At 45.4% G+C, this 16,413-nt stretch overlaps 1 protein-coding gene across 8 annotated transcripts in view; it reads right to left on the minus strand.

Annotated features, from left to right (window-relative positions):
• CLCN6 (chloride voltage-gated channel 6) overlaps positions 1–16,413 on the minus strand; it is a 68,875-nt gene that overhangs the window by 11,879 nt on the left and 40,583 nt on the right. The window contains exons 24-25 of one of the 8 annotated variants that reach the window (XR_010616362.1): positions 8,239–8,310; positions 5,072–5,138 (exon numbers count right to left, since the gene is read on the minus strand). The exons of 5 other annotated variants lie outside the window; for them this stretch is intronic. The gene's annotated coding sequence lies outside the window, so the exon portion shown is untranslated. Of the gene's footprint in view, positions 1–5,071; positions 5,139–8,238; positions 8,311–16,413 lie in introns of those variants that run through there. 2 more of the 8 variants (XR_010616361.1, XR_010616363.1) reach the window with 2 other exon arrangements.

Here is a 16,413-nt window from a genome sequence, read left to right on the forward strand (position 1 = left end):
AACTACCCACCATAGATCTAAAGAACCAGGATGTGCATGACCTGCAATCCCCACTGTCCCTGTACATACACTAGTTATCAAAGAAGCAAGAGAAACTCTTGTGTATCCACATGGGCATGTAGATTCACATCCCTTATGCCATTTCTGGAAAGTGATTGGAAATAAGGGGAGAAAGAGGGTGACAAGAGCCAAATAGGTGAGCAGAATTTGATTTAAAGGACTTTTAACACAAAGGCACTATTAAGAAACATAATGGCTATATAGAAGAGGGCAGTGCATGCTTTCTTGGTCCAGCCTTTGCTACCTGTACTACCTATTTTAACTGCTGTACACTGCTGCTGTGCACATACCCAGTTCAGCAGTGTGCTGCTCTGTTTTAGCCAGTATGCATGTACAGTTGTTGGTACAGTTGTTGCAGAGTCCTCAGCCAATGTTTAAGCCATCTTCCCCTTCTTTGTGCTTCTTCAACTGACATTTCCAAAGAGGAGGTGGAAACACTGGGCTGATAAATGTGGAGGGCTGGCATGTGGTCTCTGGGAATAGGGGAATCACTCATTTCTAATGCTCTGTTCTGAATCCTAGCGCAGAAGATCCATATCAGTTCTGCTACATATGATGCCCTTCTCACAGATGATGCCTATGAAATTGAACTGAGAGGAGAAATTGAAGTCAAGGTAACAGCTTTTCTCTAACCTTGCAATAGTAAAGATGTTCAATGAGATAGGAAGGAGATGTGATAGATTTGGCCATTGCTCTTCTGTGAGCTGTAAGTCAATTTTTAACCATAGCCCCAAGGTTCTTTTGCTAATTCAGTTGGAAGTGACTAGACATTACTCCTCCTCACTGACAAAACAGCGTTACTGTGTGCTTTGAAATCCAGCTGCTAAGTCTGCATTTGCACAAACCACATGTATATGGTTGAAAGCACTAGGATTCAGTTACAAAGACACTGACAAGGCTGATTTTAAACCCTTAGCAACATTGCCAGAGACCAGCAAGGCCTTTCTCTGAACTAAAAGAATTATTAACACCCAAACTGCATATCAATTATCATTCTTTCCCCAAAGAGCAGCCACTTCTGAGAAGAAGAGGTAACAAATGTGGTACAGGTAGTAACTCTGGCCATAGTGATTTTCTGCTCTGCATCATACCCCATGAAAACAGCTGTTTTCTTCTCTCTCCTCTTCTCGTCCCAGGGCAAAGGGAAAATGAAAACCTACTGGCTTCTTGGTAACAAGAACTACAGTGTCCAAAATGACAGCCTGGTGTGTCACTGGAATCCGACAATCTCCAAGAAAAAGAAGATGGAAAGCAGCCAGGGATCTGTGCAACAAGTAAGGAGGTGACCATTCAGCAGGGTGAGACTGCCTGAGCCATTCACTAAGGGCTAAGACACGTAGAACCTGCATCTTTGTCCTGCAAGCAGGGCTCTGCTGTGCAGAAATACAAGCTCTAATGTGTTCCTCTGTCCATAGCATAGTGCAGGTGCTGTGGGAGCAGCACTGGCTGAGCAGAGCCCTGCTATGCCCTGGGATGAGCTGAGCCCCGACAATCACACTCAAGGGAGTTCCAGACCAGCCTGGACCCCTGGGAAGGTGACCCACAGCACAAGCCAGCAGCAGAGGAATGGCTCTCATCAAAGCTCCCATCAGAGCCTCCAGGAGAACCTCGCTTCATTGGGCTCTCCTGCTCTGGGGGAAGGTGACAAAGGTGCCAGTTTAGAACACAGGGCACAGCTTGGAGACCCTGGTCTTAAAGCAATGCCCAAAATTGAGTTTCTCCCAGGTTTTGTAGGTGAGATGTGACAGGGTAAGAAATGAGCGAATTGCCCCAGGCTCACGTATTTCTTTGAATAACATTCTCTTTTTGGTCTTAGCCATAATTCACATTTTCAACTAGTATGCTTGCTTGGGAACCTAGAACACCAAGAGACACTTAGAAAGGTGTCTCTGAACAAGGAGAAGCTACAATAGTGCAGGTCAAGCTCCATCAGGATCACAAGTGGTAGATAAAACATGTACAGCAATATCATTCCTTTCACTCCATCCAGTAAAACTATTCTGGATTGACATTTGTAGGTAACACAGAATCCAGCCACTGAAGTCCAGACATAGTGAGGACAGTTTCAGAACCTGAGTCAGCTTATTTCAAGCTTGTTGTACAAACTATCCCTTGCAAAACATGCATAACTGTAGATGTTAGGAGAGGGAGTAGTGAGACCGTGATGGAAGAGAGGCTAATAACTCTTCGATCATTGTTTCAGAGATACAAATGAAGTGGAAACAATATTAAGTTACTTCTATTGAGTCTCTGTAGCACAGTTCTTCACTGCAGAGGAATCTCCTCTCCATACATGTATTTTTTCTCTTATCCAATCACCACGGAGTTGGTGGAGAGGCAAAGATGCAGTCTAGCTGTAAGGAAGACATTAGAAGGACAAGCTATCTTTCCCTTCAAATTGCAATTTGCTTTTCTTTCTTCGATGGAGGAAAAGGCACCTCTGCAGGGATGAGCAGAGCATAGGAAATCCCTCTTTGTGTATGACTCAGAGAAATCAAAGCAAACCGAATTACTTCCTGACATTAACAATTAGTAACTCTACACAGAGTTCAATTCATTTGTACGGGGCTGCAGATATTAAACCTATCCTGCTAGCCACCTCTGAGCAATTCCAGAGTGAGGGAGCCATGCTGATGGGAATAGAAGCACAAGGTGGGGTGAGGGTCTCCTCTCCCAGTAGACAGGTTCATGTAGAGCATTACTACTGTATAAGAAAAAGATATTAGCAGATTAAAGTTCTATTTAAGGGAGACAAGGCAGTACCTAATGGTTGCAAAGGGCAACCAAAATAAAGGTGTGTATTTAAGAGGAATTTGAGTTTGGAAAGCTGCAATTGGTGTTTGGTTTTAACTTTCTTTTTATCAAATAAAAGTAGTTTTATGAGCTTCGAAGGAAGCTGGTTGGGGTGTCTTTTTGTCATTCACTTGGCTAGCAAGAACAACTGAAATACCACACATAAGTTGTCTCCTTCCAGAATGAAAGGCAAGAGCTGCTCCTTTCAGTCAGCTCAGGGAAAGTCACTGTTGAAGTGTCTGTGTGGCTCTGTGTAGAGCAAGCTCAGCACGAGGTGATGAGGACAACTTGCAATCAAGGGCTGAGGATCTCCGAAAGGCAGCTAAAGAACTATTTGGTCTTGTAGATAAGGAGGCTGAAATAGTCACAATAAATGTAATAAGCATGTTCCTACAGGAAAAAGAACGAGGCACAGAACTAATTCCAGCCATAGTGTCTTATGAAGCAAGACAAGGTGTTGCTCTAAAAATATACTCACCAGTTCAAGCAAGAATTATTTCAAGCACATTCAGAGGTTCAGCTCCTGCAGGATTTTGCTTCAATAATCACAACAGTCACTCCAGCCTCACAGCTTATAAAAACCTAACAAGAGAAGACATTTTGCCTATCTCCAGCACAACTTCCCTTCCCACCTCCGCAGTTCTCAGAAGTGGTCTACATGGAATAGCTACAGAGGTGAGAATACAATTGGCATTTGTGTTAAAAGATATCACAGAAAGCCATGGGGAAAACAAACACTTCAATAACTTTTTTAAGTCAGTCTCTTGAATGCAAGGGGATAGTGGTGTGTTGGTTTTAAATGCTTGATGATGGTATTACTGGAGATGTGTGGAAGCTGCGCAGGCATGCTCACACAGCATTAAACATACAATCACACACACTCAAAACCACACATATAAATCCAGGCTGATGCCCAGCACTGATGCTGAAAGGCTGGAATCCTTTCATCTGGTTCCTGTCAGTATTCAGCAAGCAGGATCAAATGTGGATAAAAAAAAAACGGGAAAGGAAGGATAGAGATAAGTGCTGAAGAGCTGTGACTTTCAAGTCAGAGAAGGAAAATGCCTCAGGTGCACATATGCCTTCACAAGCAGGCATGAAAGGAGCAGCACTGGGGAGAGGGAAAGGGCCAGCTGGGTACCGCAGGGCATCTCGAGGCCCCAGGAGCCCTGTGCTGTCTCTAATTGTTATGAAAATCCTAGGTCAAGATCAGAGGCAAATTATTTGCATGGAAAATTGAGCCTGTTCTGATCTTCAGAGGCTGCAGTGTGGATTCTGAATTTAGAAAATAGGAGAAAATGGCCCTGTGTACTTGATGATAGGTGGCAATTAGTGTTTATTAACAAAATATGCTTTGGTTCAACTCTGAATAGTCCCTCTTCTGAGAGGGAGCAAGAGATGAGCTGCTTTCTATGCATACAACTGATACTTTGATATGGTGGCTTTGTGCCCAAAATTTTTCAGGTTGTCTATGCCTAACAAACAACAAGCCTTGGAGTGGATAAAGGCTGGGGCTCTACCAGGTTATCAGTTTAGCCATCCTGCAGCAGTCACACTGCTGAGGCACATGGAATGCAGAGCCTGGAAAATGAGCTATCCCGGTCCTTTGAGCAGATCTAGAAACAAGACTCTCTGTTTCCCTCTTCAGCCAGGCTGCTCACACTTGAATTCTCACAAGGCTGGAGCAGGGCAGCACAACCATCACCATGTTCCCAGACTGAACGCCAGGTGTCATTACAGGCCTGCCTGAAGAGTAGTGCATCCACAGTCCTTGAAGCATCCTTTTGAGCTACCAAGAGAAGACTGGATTAGAGTCACGCACACACTTTGTCACAAGCAGTGAAAGGAGAAGAAGGGTATGTCACTGAGTTGCCATAGAATTTTCCTCTTCAGATGGGGAAACGCAGATTAGCTAGAAGGGCAAAACAAGTCTTTTAAGACAAGGCATGAAATGGGAACATGCCCTTGAAACCAGAGAGCAGGTAAAAAGGGAGACAGTTGAAATAGAAAAGAGCACATATCCTGGAGTATTTGTCAGCTGATTCCCAAACCCACTCTGGCAATGGCTGTTCCCTACTCTCATACATTCCAGGACAGTTGGGACAATCTCTATGGCCCAGATGCAGAAATGGAAGCAAAAAAAAAAATCAAGGCTGAGCTCTTGACTCTGATAACATATTGACCTCTAGTATTTAGGCAGTAAACTACCTACCTGTGGGCTCTACGCTGCTTTTCAGGGTATTGAGAAGCTTGTTACTGAAGATGTCAAAATGAGAGGGGGGAAGCTGGAAACAAAAATAGTTCATTCAAATTAATCAGTCAGACAAAGTTCTTGCCAGTGACATCTCAAAGATCCTGGATGATACTGCTAAAGAAAGAGAGCAAAAGCTACTCCAGACTGTGCAGCAGTTGGGTTAATTCAGATGCTCACCCAGAATGGAGAAGTCCTGTCCCTCAAGTCCCTTCCGTCCTTCCAGTAATGCGCTGGCATACTCCCAGGTCCTGCTGGGATGCTCAGCACATGAAGCCCTACTGCCACTTTTGTTCTCATCCATTAAAGCCCAGCTGAAGCCAGGTGCCAGGGGTTTGGCCTTTTGAGTATTCAATAACACCAGCCTCTTTGCATGTACCTTATGTGAACCAAGAGTACTTTTAGTCCTCAGCTGAATGATGGCAAGCTGGGAAGCTCCCCTGGCTAATAGCCTTGCACCCTGCAGAGGCCAGGCCATATTCCCAACCACCCTGGCAAGTCCCAGATAACAGCCCCAGAGTTATTGTGCTTTGTCTCACGAGCCTATTACCAGAACTGCTCAGAAAAGGCCCCATGGATAAGTCAGGCTGGGACCTAGCTCGATACCAAAGGCCTTTTTGCCTTTTCCTATTTATCCTTCAAGACAGGGTGCACAGGAGACTGCAGGGAGTCCATTAGTTGACCAGCTGACCTGCAGACACAAGATGCTGCTTAATTAGCAGGTCTATAGGAACATAGGGGGGGAGTGTATCACTCCCAAGAGAGTGACACAAAGACAACAGCTGCCTGGAAGTGTCTTTTCCTTTCCTATTCAGAGTTCTTTAAAGATGTGGCTTTTTGCTCTCCACTAATTAAAAGCAGCCATTGAGGTTTGCACTGATCCTTCAGAACAAGAGCTTACATATTCAAGTTCATGGAAACAGCAACAGGCAGGAGCATAAAACCCCAGTGATTCTGTGCATTTGGGCTCCTTGTCCTCAATCCATGGTAATTCCTACTTCTTGTATAAGAGCTTTTTACTTGTTCTCAAAGCAGGTCACTGCTGCACATGCCATTCAAGGACAACCCAGACAGATACAAACTGACTCTGCTATGGGATCAGAACCACAGTTTATTGACTCCTGGGCCAGTGTTCATCTAGTTAGCCCCCAAAAAGAAAGGATGGTGATGAAAGCAATTGTCCTAAGCAAATCACAGCAGACACTGAGCAAGTCCATTCACTATACTTCCAAATGCCAGATCTGGCTGCAGACAGTGCAGAAAACAAATTCCTTCTATTACAAAGTCCTTGAAATACAGAACAACTCATCCATGTTGGATCAGCTCCACACAACTTTGTGATGTGCATCACCTGAGTGTCTGCCTCGGGAACATTCCTGACCTGCTGAGCTCAGTATGGGTCTAACAGTGACAGCAGTTTCCCCACTGCAATGCCCAGTACTCCTTACTGCCCAAATTTAGGCTGAGAGAGGCCTTAACTGTGGATTCTAAGGACCAGAGATTTTGTTTTTAAACCCTCAAGCACACACACAAGGCAGGAGAGAGTCAGAGTCTATTTCAGGAAGGTGTTTGTGGCAGGCAGGCTAAAATTAGCCTATTTGTTCCTAAAAAGACTGTGCAGAATGACAAGGATTTGGCAAGAGGCTCTCCAGTTGGGAATGTGACACAGGAAGCAGCTCTTGGCAGTGATGTCACCTGGCTGCCCAACGGCGCTGCGCTGCAGGGTCCTGGGAAGAGCTGGGAGCAAGCACTGGAACTTGTTCAAGCCACTCTGTATCTGCAGGCGGCTGAGAGAGGAGCAGGGCGCGAGGCAGAGGTGTCGACAGGCTCCACCGCTCCCCGCTCCCAGATAAGGGAATCTGCAGCCACCACACAGAGCTGTTATTCTTGCACTATTTGTGATGGGCTCTTCAGCCAAGTATCAGTCTCCTCTTCCTGTCATGCCACCCTCCTCTTGCTGCTCCAGGAATTCCTGCCTTCTGCACTCTCGGCCTTCCACACATGGTTCACCAACACTTGTGCTTAGACGCCTCGAGCTGGCAGGATCATTAGGGAACAAATCGGTGGGCACTGGGCCTAGAAGCTCAGCCTGGAGGGATGGGATATTTTGTTGTCTCAATGAAGGTACTTGCTTTGAAGCTAGTTAAGGGGTACCAAATCAAGCTCTCTGACCTGTACAAGTAGGATCTGTTCTGAGGTTTAAAGTACAGTAGTATAATGATTATGGATGTGCAAAAAATAGCTCTGGAAAGCCACACAGTGTTACAGTTTGGAGGTACAGAAGTTTTAAATGCAGCCTCTCTCCTCCAGTAGAAGCTTTCTGGTCATCAGGCAGTTACTGAGCATCTGCAGAAGCTCTGATTCATTCTTGTCTCTATGATTACAGAGCAACAACCTAGTTTCATAACACCCATGTGAGATGGGAGCATTATACACACTTTGTGCAGAGGAGAAACACAGACACAAACAGTTGTTTAGATTGCAGATTTCTTGAAAGTGATGCCCATTTCCACTTCCCAAAGCAATACTTAAATCATTGGTCAATCCTGTCTGCCATACAATTACAGAATAAGGCAACTAAATCTTAGTTTAGATCATCCTGCTCTCAATGCTTGACAACAGGAAACAAGGAGAGAGAAATGTGCTCTAGCAATTTAGAGAGCAGATGATGTACAAAACCAGCAGCAAGACAGCATGGGATCTGTCTCTGAGTCAGCTCTGTTTGGGCTGTAATGAAGGCCTCCTACGCTGTGGGCAAAATGAGACTGACATGACCCAGCCTGAAGGTTTCTCTTGGCTCGAACTGCAGTGATAAGCTTGTTGGAACCAAAACAAGCCCTCAGCTTCATACCCCACAGAGCAAGACCTCAGAGACAATTTACTTTACAAACCTCCCCTTTACCCCTTTATTTGTTGTTGTTGTTGTTTTGAACTGACTAATCCCTTTCTGGTTTACACCAGTTCAGAGACAGTGGAAACTATTCAGTTTATGAACCAACACTTATAATGATTTCTTTCTGCATAAAACATTACATTTTCCAGAAAATGTAGTTCGGTGGTTTTCTCCTATTACCACCTTCCTTCCCTTCCACACCCCAAAAAGCCATAGCCATTAATATGTGTGTAAGACTCACTGGTAGTTTTGATGTGCCTGGAGGGAACTATTTCTCTAGCTGTGGTTAGAGATTGGGTCCCAGACTTTATTCCTAGAATTAAAGAAAGGCCAGATTAAGAGCAGCCTATCTGTTCAGGTCCATATACCTTTACTTCTTATTGTTTAAGGGCAGCTCTGATTTATTAGCATGTTATCTAGTGGATTTGCACCCTAGTTCACCTTTGCCTCTCACGAGCCATCTCTGCACTAAAATATCATGTGCTAAAGTGTGAAAGATCTCCTAGTCCTATTACATTTGTCAGGTGCATCTGACCTATCTAGGCTAAAGAATGTTGCTGCATCATATCCCTTCTCTCCTCCATTCACTCTTCCCATGGCCAATATTTTAGGCCTTCTTGGTCATTTCCTGATCTGCTCTAGCCTGAGATATGATGTCATGGCTCACAATGGTCTTCACACTTCAACACTAGGGCAAAAAATGTGCCGTTATCCTCAGGGAGGTGGCATGGTAAAACAAATCCTCTTGGTCCAACAATGCAGAAGTTATGTGAAGCATCTCCAGCAGGCAAGGGACGCTAAAAGCATTTTCTACCTCCTAAGTTTCGTTGCATCTCTCAGCTGCTCAAAGAGGAGCCATACTAGTGTGATGGTTTTAACTTAACACAGTTAAGGATTTACAGCATAGACAACTGTTCACAAGATGGGTTTTTTCAAAGATAGCTTTTGAGTGCTCAAATGAAGACCCTTTGGAGAGTTCTCCCACCTTTCGGAAAGCACTGAAGCATTGTTTCCTGTAAATAGGGCTAGTAATGTCCAGGTCTGGACGGAAACACCTAGAGAGAGAGAACTGAAGCTGTATCTGTCCATCTGATCAACAGTGACACAGATTCCTCAATCTGGTTGACAGTCATATTAACTAAAATAGCAACCTTAACGCTCCAATCACTCAATGAACAGAGGATCTCTTCACCTTGGTGAAAAATCCCATTCATTTCCCCATCCCACTGGGGAAGCGCGGGCCTGCTTCACCTTACTTTTATAAGGAGCACTCTTGTGAGCTGAAGCTGACACCATACATGTAGGAGGAAACGTTTGAACTCTATATTGTCCTCATCCTGAAGCTTTAAAAAAATGGTTTAAACCATCCTGAAGGTTTAAACTCTAGTTTTGCAGTGATTAAACTATTATGATTAAAGGAATGATTCTTTTACCCACTGGCACAGCCCCAGGCGTTTCAGCTTTCTGGCAGCATTCAGTTGCTTAACACAATTGTCCTTTTGTCCCTTGTAACTTAATTAAATGAAATCCAGCAATTCCAGAATAACTTTGTCCAGCCCATAGTCACTAAACACTTCACTCAAAACCAGCTTTTTCAGAGAGAGAAAGAGACTGGGACTGTAAGTACCCTGGACTGAAGACATTGCTTTCCTTAGCATCCACAGCCAGATTTAACTTGCCTTCACCCAATCTGTCATTTCAGACAGCACATTTGGTGTTTGTGTTCACACAAGGAAGTAACCCCACTACTGTACATCCCCTAACTCACACCACAAGCCCTGGCATACAGCTAGTCCACCCATTTCTGGTGGTGGACAGCAATGGAGGAAGTGGTTGAGTCCAAGTTAAGGGTGACAATCCTCAGTGACAAGTCTATCCTGACCCACAGTATTTCCTCTAGCCACCTCAATGTCACCACAAGGGCACATGGAGCAACGCAGCCCCGGGGGACTCTGTAGACAAAGGCACAGGGCTTGATCCTCCTGTGCTGAGGCTTTGTAGCAAGTGACTAGTGGGAAAGGCAGGATTGTGGGGTGCCTAATGTGACAGGGGAGGTGTGAATGTGGCGCTGACAGTGGAGTTTATCTCAAGCATGAACACAGGCTCCAGCCCTGTAGCCTGAGCACCTTATCTTAGCTTTAGAAGTGTTAGTTTTTGAAACTACTCGCCCATCTTGCTGTGCTGACAAGCAACAGCTAAAATATCCTGCCCCTCTGGCCCACGGCCACGCCATCCTCCACCACAAAAGGATGCTGCTATTTCCAGAAGCTTGGCGAACACAGTGAGTATTTTCTGGGAAAACAAAGAAGGGTTCTCAAATCAAGAACAGTGGCTGATAAGAGTCCCCATAGCTACACTGAGTTACTAAGAAAGAGGAGCTTAGCTAAGCTCTGGATGAGGCTGCATTCCTCCCACTGAAGCTCATCCACCTGAGGCAGAAAGGAGCCCTCTTTCTGTTCACACATAGCCTAACGTGCATCCACTGCAGACCTTCAGTCTCCCTGGCACAACAAACTTCTTGCAGCGCTGTGACATGAAGAACTTGCCTTTCAATCCTAGTGTGCAAGTGTGGGCACATCTGAGTGTCCAGTTGTGCTTGAATTGATGAGAAGCATCGATGAAGAGGGATGTAAATGTCTGCCATACAAAACAGGAGACAGTTTACCTCCTTGTTCTCAAAGAGCAGGGACCTACCCGTCTAGACAAGGAAAGCCCACGGGTCTAAGATGTGTCAAGACTAATGAACAACTGGGATCCTGTTCTGGGAATGCAAAACTGAGGTTATGCACAGTGCCAGTCTCTCACGGGCTGAAGTAAAGCTACAGAGTGTTCAGTGGAGGACGGGCTTTATGTAATGGCTACATTTTTAGTCAGTCAAGTTATTCTTAGGTTCATCACCAGTCCGTTAGGGAAGGGAGGGGGACGTAAACAACCACAGCAACTTCTAGGACAGATGCCATTTCATTCCTGTAGCTGTTTGGCCATTTCTAGAAATGGCTTCTCCTTCTGCACACTCCATCCTGACACATGGCATGCAGCAATAAATAGCACAATGGGATATGTGACCTCTTGCCCTTTATTTGGGTTGCTGGCTAGCAAACCTTCCGGATCAATGGGCACTGTTGACACTGCTCTGAGCTATTCCAGGATATGCCAGGTTGCAAAGAAAATCCTGGCAAATGTTACCCCAGCCAAAATGCTTCAGAAATGTCCTTCCCAATTCCACCTCTTCTCACAGAAACTCACATCCTGCAAAATCCATTATGAGAGTCCAGATCAACCACTATATATAGAGGTGGATCTGAACTTAGCCACCCACCACAACATCTGACACTGCTGTACATACAAACTTTCCAATATACATGCATTCATACATCACACACCTATCATGTGCCTCTCCCAGTGCCTCCTCTATTCTCTTTTTTGCGCAGAACTGGTACCAACGGAACTTGGCTGCAGAGTCTCTGGTCACCAGAAGAGGTCACCACACACCTCATTAACGACAAAGGCAGCCTGGAGGCAAGGTGGGATCCTACAGGAATGACCTTCTGGATCGCCGGGAACAACTGGGGATTTGTCATCTCCATGCTGCCCAGGAAAGGTTCTCTGGCTTCCTCCTGTCAGAGGGTACGAACTTCAGACGAATGTAGCAGCCTCTCTGCTTCCAGCTGTACAACCTGCTGCTTGCTCTGCAGCTTCGTGAACTGAAGCCTGACCAAGCTCCTACCTAAAAGTCCAATCTTTCTACAGCAAGGCAATAATATGTAGGCCAATTAGATCTCAGTTCAAACAGTGAAGGTATCTAATACAACCTAGAGAATGAAAGACTCAGATTCATCAGTTTAGTACAAGATCGGCCCAAGAATTTCTGTGGACCATCTTAAAGATCAGGGGGAAGCCACAGGACTAAATAGACCCACGTGGTTTAAAGCTAATCCATGTTTTCTGCTGCAGTGGGCATACTTAGTAACTTGGCTGTGTAGGTATTCCCACCCTTCCAAAACAACTGGGCAGCAAGATGCTCATCTTGCTAGAAATGAAGCTTAGCCAAAAACATAGTTCTAGGTGAGGACTGATGCAACATGAGCACTTCTTTAAGCCTCTGCCTCTCACCAGGCACTGAGCAGCAGTCTCATGCCATTGCTCTGACAGCTGCGCTGCTTGATTCAGGATCCGTTTTACCAGGGTCTCCAGAAATCCTCAGCTCCGTTTCAGTTGATCCTACAATGTTTGTCTGGCCTTCATTCCCTGCTTGCTTCTCACGTGTCTCTAATAGAACCCCCTTCTTTTCTTCCCATCACCCTGCCATGTTTAATCTGAGACTCTTCTCTAGTACTACAGCCTGTAAAAGCCATCTGTGTTTTTCATACCAGCTCTCCAGCTGTTGTCACATTTAATCTGCTTTGCACTAATCTATGACTATTATCTACAGCTATAACTTGACCAATTACCTCCCACTTTTTCCTTTGGTAGCTCAGGACACCATTTGCAGTGGGGCTCTGCTTAAAGTACCTTGGGGAAAGCAGCTTGCCTCTAGGTGTCAAAAGAACTCACAGCATAACTAGCACTGAGTAAAGTCGGAGATCTTGAGCATCGAAGCACACAGCAGGACCACTGAACCTAAATACGCCCTCAAGCATGAAGAAAAACCTCCTTTGGGAGACATCATTGAAAGGGGGCCAGGAGCCCCCACCACTGAATCACTGAATGTTGCACTTGTCTCCCTAATGTCATTCAAGTGCCAGCACTGGGGGATAATGAGAAGTCAGACTGATTGTGGATGCTACAGGCCAGATACAGAAGTTCCATGTGGCTTCTTTGTTTCCACCCCTGTTGCAGCATAGATCAGAATTGGGCTCAACTCCTCTCCTAGCAAGCAGTTGTGAGCCAGAGAGCATACAGAGACAGCCATTTGACCAGCACTGAGCACAGTATCAGGTCATTTCACCCCCTCCCTCACTGCTGCTACCCTGCTGGCCTTCATTAGCATCAGCAGGATGTGATAAATGTGCCTGACAAACCTAATGTTACAATTTTTCCATCAAACCCAAAATCCAAAACCACCTACGACCTCCTACTAAATGCCAGCCTGCTGCCCTCCTTGTCCCCAGGTGGCAGGACACCCCTTCTTGTCCCAAAGGGCTACAGAAGAAAATACCCCCTCTTCACCCCTATCAAAGAGATCAGTGAGCATTAGTGAGCGCAGAACAGATCAGACAAAGGCAAAATGTGGTTTGGGGACCCCAGAGAAGAGTGGTGGCAGCACTGAATCTATCCTCCAACTGGCCTTTACAGTCCCCCAGAAGGTGCTGTTGCACAGGGAGGAAGGGAGCAATGGGCTGCTGTGGGTGACCAGCCCACAAGGGAAGCTCCTTCCGAGCCCCTGGTATCCAAGCTTTGGTTTATTCCCCACAGATGGGGAATCACAGGCACTAGGAGATCAGAGTTCCTCTCAGCACACAGTCCCAGCCACGCCTGAGCTAAGGACCAAATTCTCCTCTGGATTGTGCTGGTGCAGATCCAGGGTATAAGTGCCAGCTTTACACCAGGTAAATGAGCTCAGCAGCATCTGTGCCAGGTCACTTTTCTGTAGGGAAAACTGCTGCACCAGGGCCTTGCTGTCAGCACAGCACCTAAGGAGAAGGCAATGAAGAGCAAACAGAGCAGTGGGAGCTGGGTAATTACAGCCAGCGCTGGGTTTAGGATGATGCTGTGCACTGAACCCTGCCTCAGCACAGTCACTAGACCACTCGGGAGAGGGCAAAAGAGGGGGACAACCAGGCGAATGCTTGGATACCACAGCTAAATGTTAATGACTCATAAAGAGGGGCCATGGTGCCAGCTTCCATCAAGCATTTGGTGATCCCACTTTGACAAAAGCGTTACAAACACGTCACTGCCCTTTCAGCCAGCTGCAGTGAGCCAGGAAATGCTGGCCTGAGCAATGGGGAGGGAGAGAGGGGCTGAAAGGGGTCACTGAGCTAGGAAGGAGAAGGATAATGAGTTACTGCAGCAGTGCTCTAATGGTACCTATCTAAGCATGCCACTCGCTATCAACTTCACAGCACAGCTTCTTCACAGCAGCCTGCAGAGATGAGGCAGATACTTCTGCATCAGAAGTGATCTTATTAAAAGAGTAGGGGCAGGGCATACTGTGACTCTGGGGATGTGTCACGGTAAGCTAGGAAACAGTTTTGGAGCTGAGCACCACAGGCCAGCCTGCCTTCTTCCTGATACTTCCATCCTGTATGGAGGATTTGCCATACCAAGGGACACTCAAATCACTTCAAAAATGGGCAAGCTTTTTCTTGTCTCCCAAGTATTCTCTACTATCCTCAGGGATTCCTCCATTCTCACAGACTGGTTTGCTGTTGAAGTCTGTATTTTAACTGCATCACCTAATGGCAATGCTTTCAATTGCTGTGAATATTCAGTTTTGATGCTACTCTGAGCCCTGAGAAGGTCCAGAATGTAAAGCAGAGGCTTTTGCTGGGTGACTTTCTGCTTCTAACTACTTTCCACTGCACTAAATCTGATTTGAAGCCAGTTGTTAACTCGATGCACTGAAGACCTCATTGTCTAGGTTAGGCAGAAACACTCACACTGAGTGTCACTGTTCGGGAGATGGAACATCCTTTTGCTCTGCCCACGGACAGCATCCAGCAGCGCATTACAATGAGAGGCAATGACACAAGTTGCAACAGGGAAAATTCCAACTAAATATTAGCATTGTTTCTTGAAGAGTTTCAAAACTCCATTTGAGGAGGCACTGAGCAATTTGATCTAAGCTGGCTCTGCTTTTAGCACGAGATCCTGGCACAGACCTCCAGAAGTCCTTTCCCATCTTATTTATTCTGACTTTACCAACATAGTCATAGATGAGGACTGTGTTAATGCATGTATTTCCAGCAGTTAACAGAGAGACAATTCTGAAGTCCCCCAAACCAAGTTCAGAGATTTTGAGGTCAAGATTTATTACCCACATATAGCAGACTTGGGACAAGCCAATCAGACCAACCAGCCCCAGGCTTGAAGAGAAGCCTGAAGCTGCCCTGCCCTTCTCTTACTGTCTTGTTACACCACAAACTGCACACCTCAAACTCCTGAAATTATGATTTCATTTCCTAATAAGATTCAGACCAAATCTGGTTTTAATCAACAGTAACAACTACAACAAAACAACAACAGTGTAATAACACCAGACCTCCCTTTCTGTCATAGACAGATGCTTATAAGCTGTCACCTTAGATTACCCATTTCTAAAGATGTAACAATTAGGTCTTGAACCAATCTGCAGATGAAAAACCACTGAAAACATTAAACCCATTGGCACAGCACAAACTTATTTTTTCCAGTCTTTTGGTAGCAACAAGATTCTTAACCTCCATGATGAGATGAGAAGTGCCAGATGGCCCTTCATTTCCATTCCTCCATACAGACCCAGCTAACGGCCTTTGTCTTTCTGCACCACATGTATTCAAAAACGGGGTGAAAGATCAGGATTACTGCATAGTCAAGAACATGGCTATTTTTCACTGGGGCCCAATTTCAAGCCCCTACAAAACATGCAGCTGAACAGATTCTATTGCTGCTCTTCCTCTCTGCCTCCAAAACAGGGAAAAAAGAAGTCCTTTCTTGGTATGGAAACTAGTAAAACACTCACTGGAACAGATGGGGAGGTTGCAGAATCAGTTATCTATGTACATCTTTATCAGGGTATTCACACATCTCCCAGGTGCTTTGACAGAGAGGTCTGACCAATAGCACTTCTTTAAATACCCTTAAGACCCTGGCTAAGAACCAGTTCAGTTCCTTCTGCTCCCTCTAACATTGCACTGAATTCATTTTGTTGGAAGCTGGTGCTTGAGTTCATTTAAACTCCTCCCCCCATCCCCAAAAACACCACCACCACCCCCCACCTACAACCAGAGAACCCCATCAAAACCACATTCTGATCCTGCACTTGTCAATGTCCCTGTAACTGTACCTGTGGTAAGAAAGCTGTTGGAGCTATGCTTCCTTTCAGATTTAATATAAATTGTGTATGATAAGCTGAAAAAGAACACACAGAGGAAACGTTTTAAGCTGGATCCAGAGGAAAAGAAGAGGAATTTCTTCCTCAGCTTCAGCCATGCAGAAGTTTTCTGTGCATGTCATCCTGGTTTCAGGCACACCCTCTGCCATTCAGGCCAGTAACTAATACAAGTTACTTGTCATGTTTTTAAGACTCTGATTTCCCTCCTTCTCCAAATCACACTCTTTCATCTCATGTGTTACTAATGCCATGTTGTGTTACATGTATGTAACACTTAGTTCTGACATAGTGTGTTTTATGACACTCGTCCATCTGATTTGGTACTTCACGGTGACAAAGGAGTCAGGCGAATATGCAGTGGATACAATTTGCTTCCTTCCT

Source organism: Lathamus discolor, chromosome 16 (genome assembly GCF_037157495.1).
Source record: "Lathamus discolor isolate bLatDis1 chromosome 16, bLatDis1.hap1, whole genome shotgun sequence".
NCBI classification, from domain to species: Eukaryota; Metazoa; Chordata; class Aves; order Psittaciformes; family Psittacidae; genus Lathamus; species Lathamus discolor.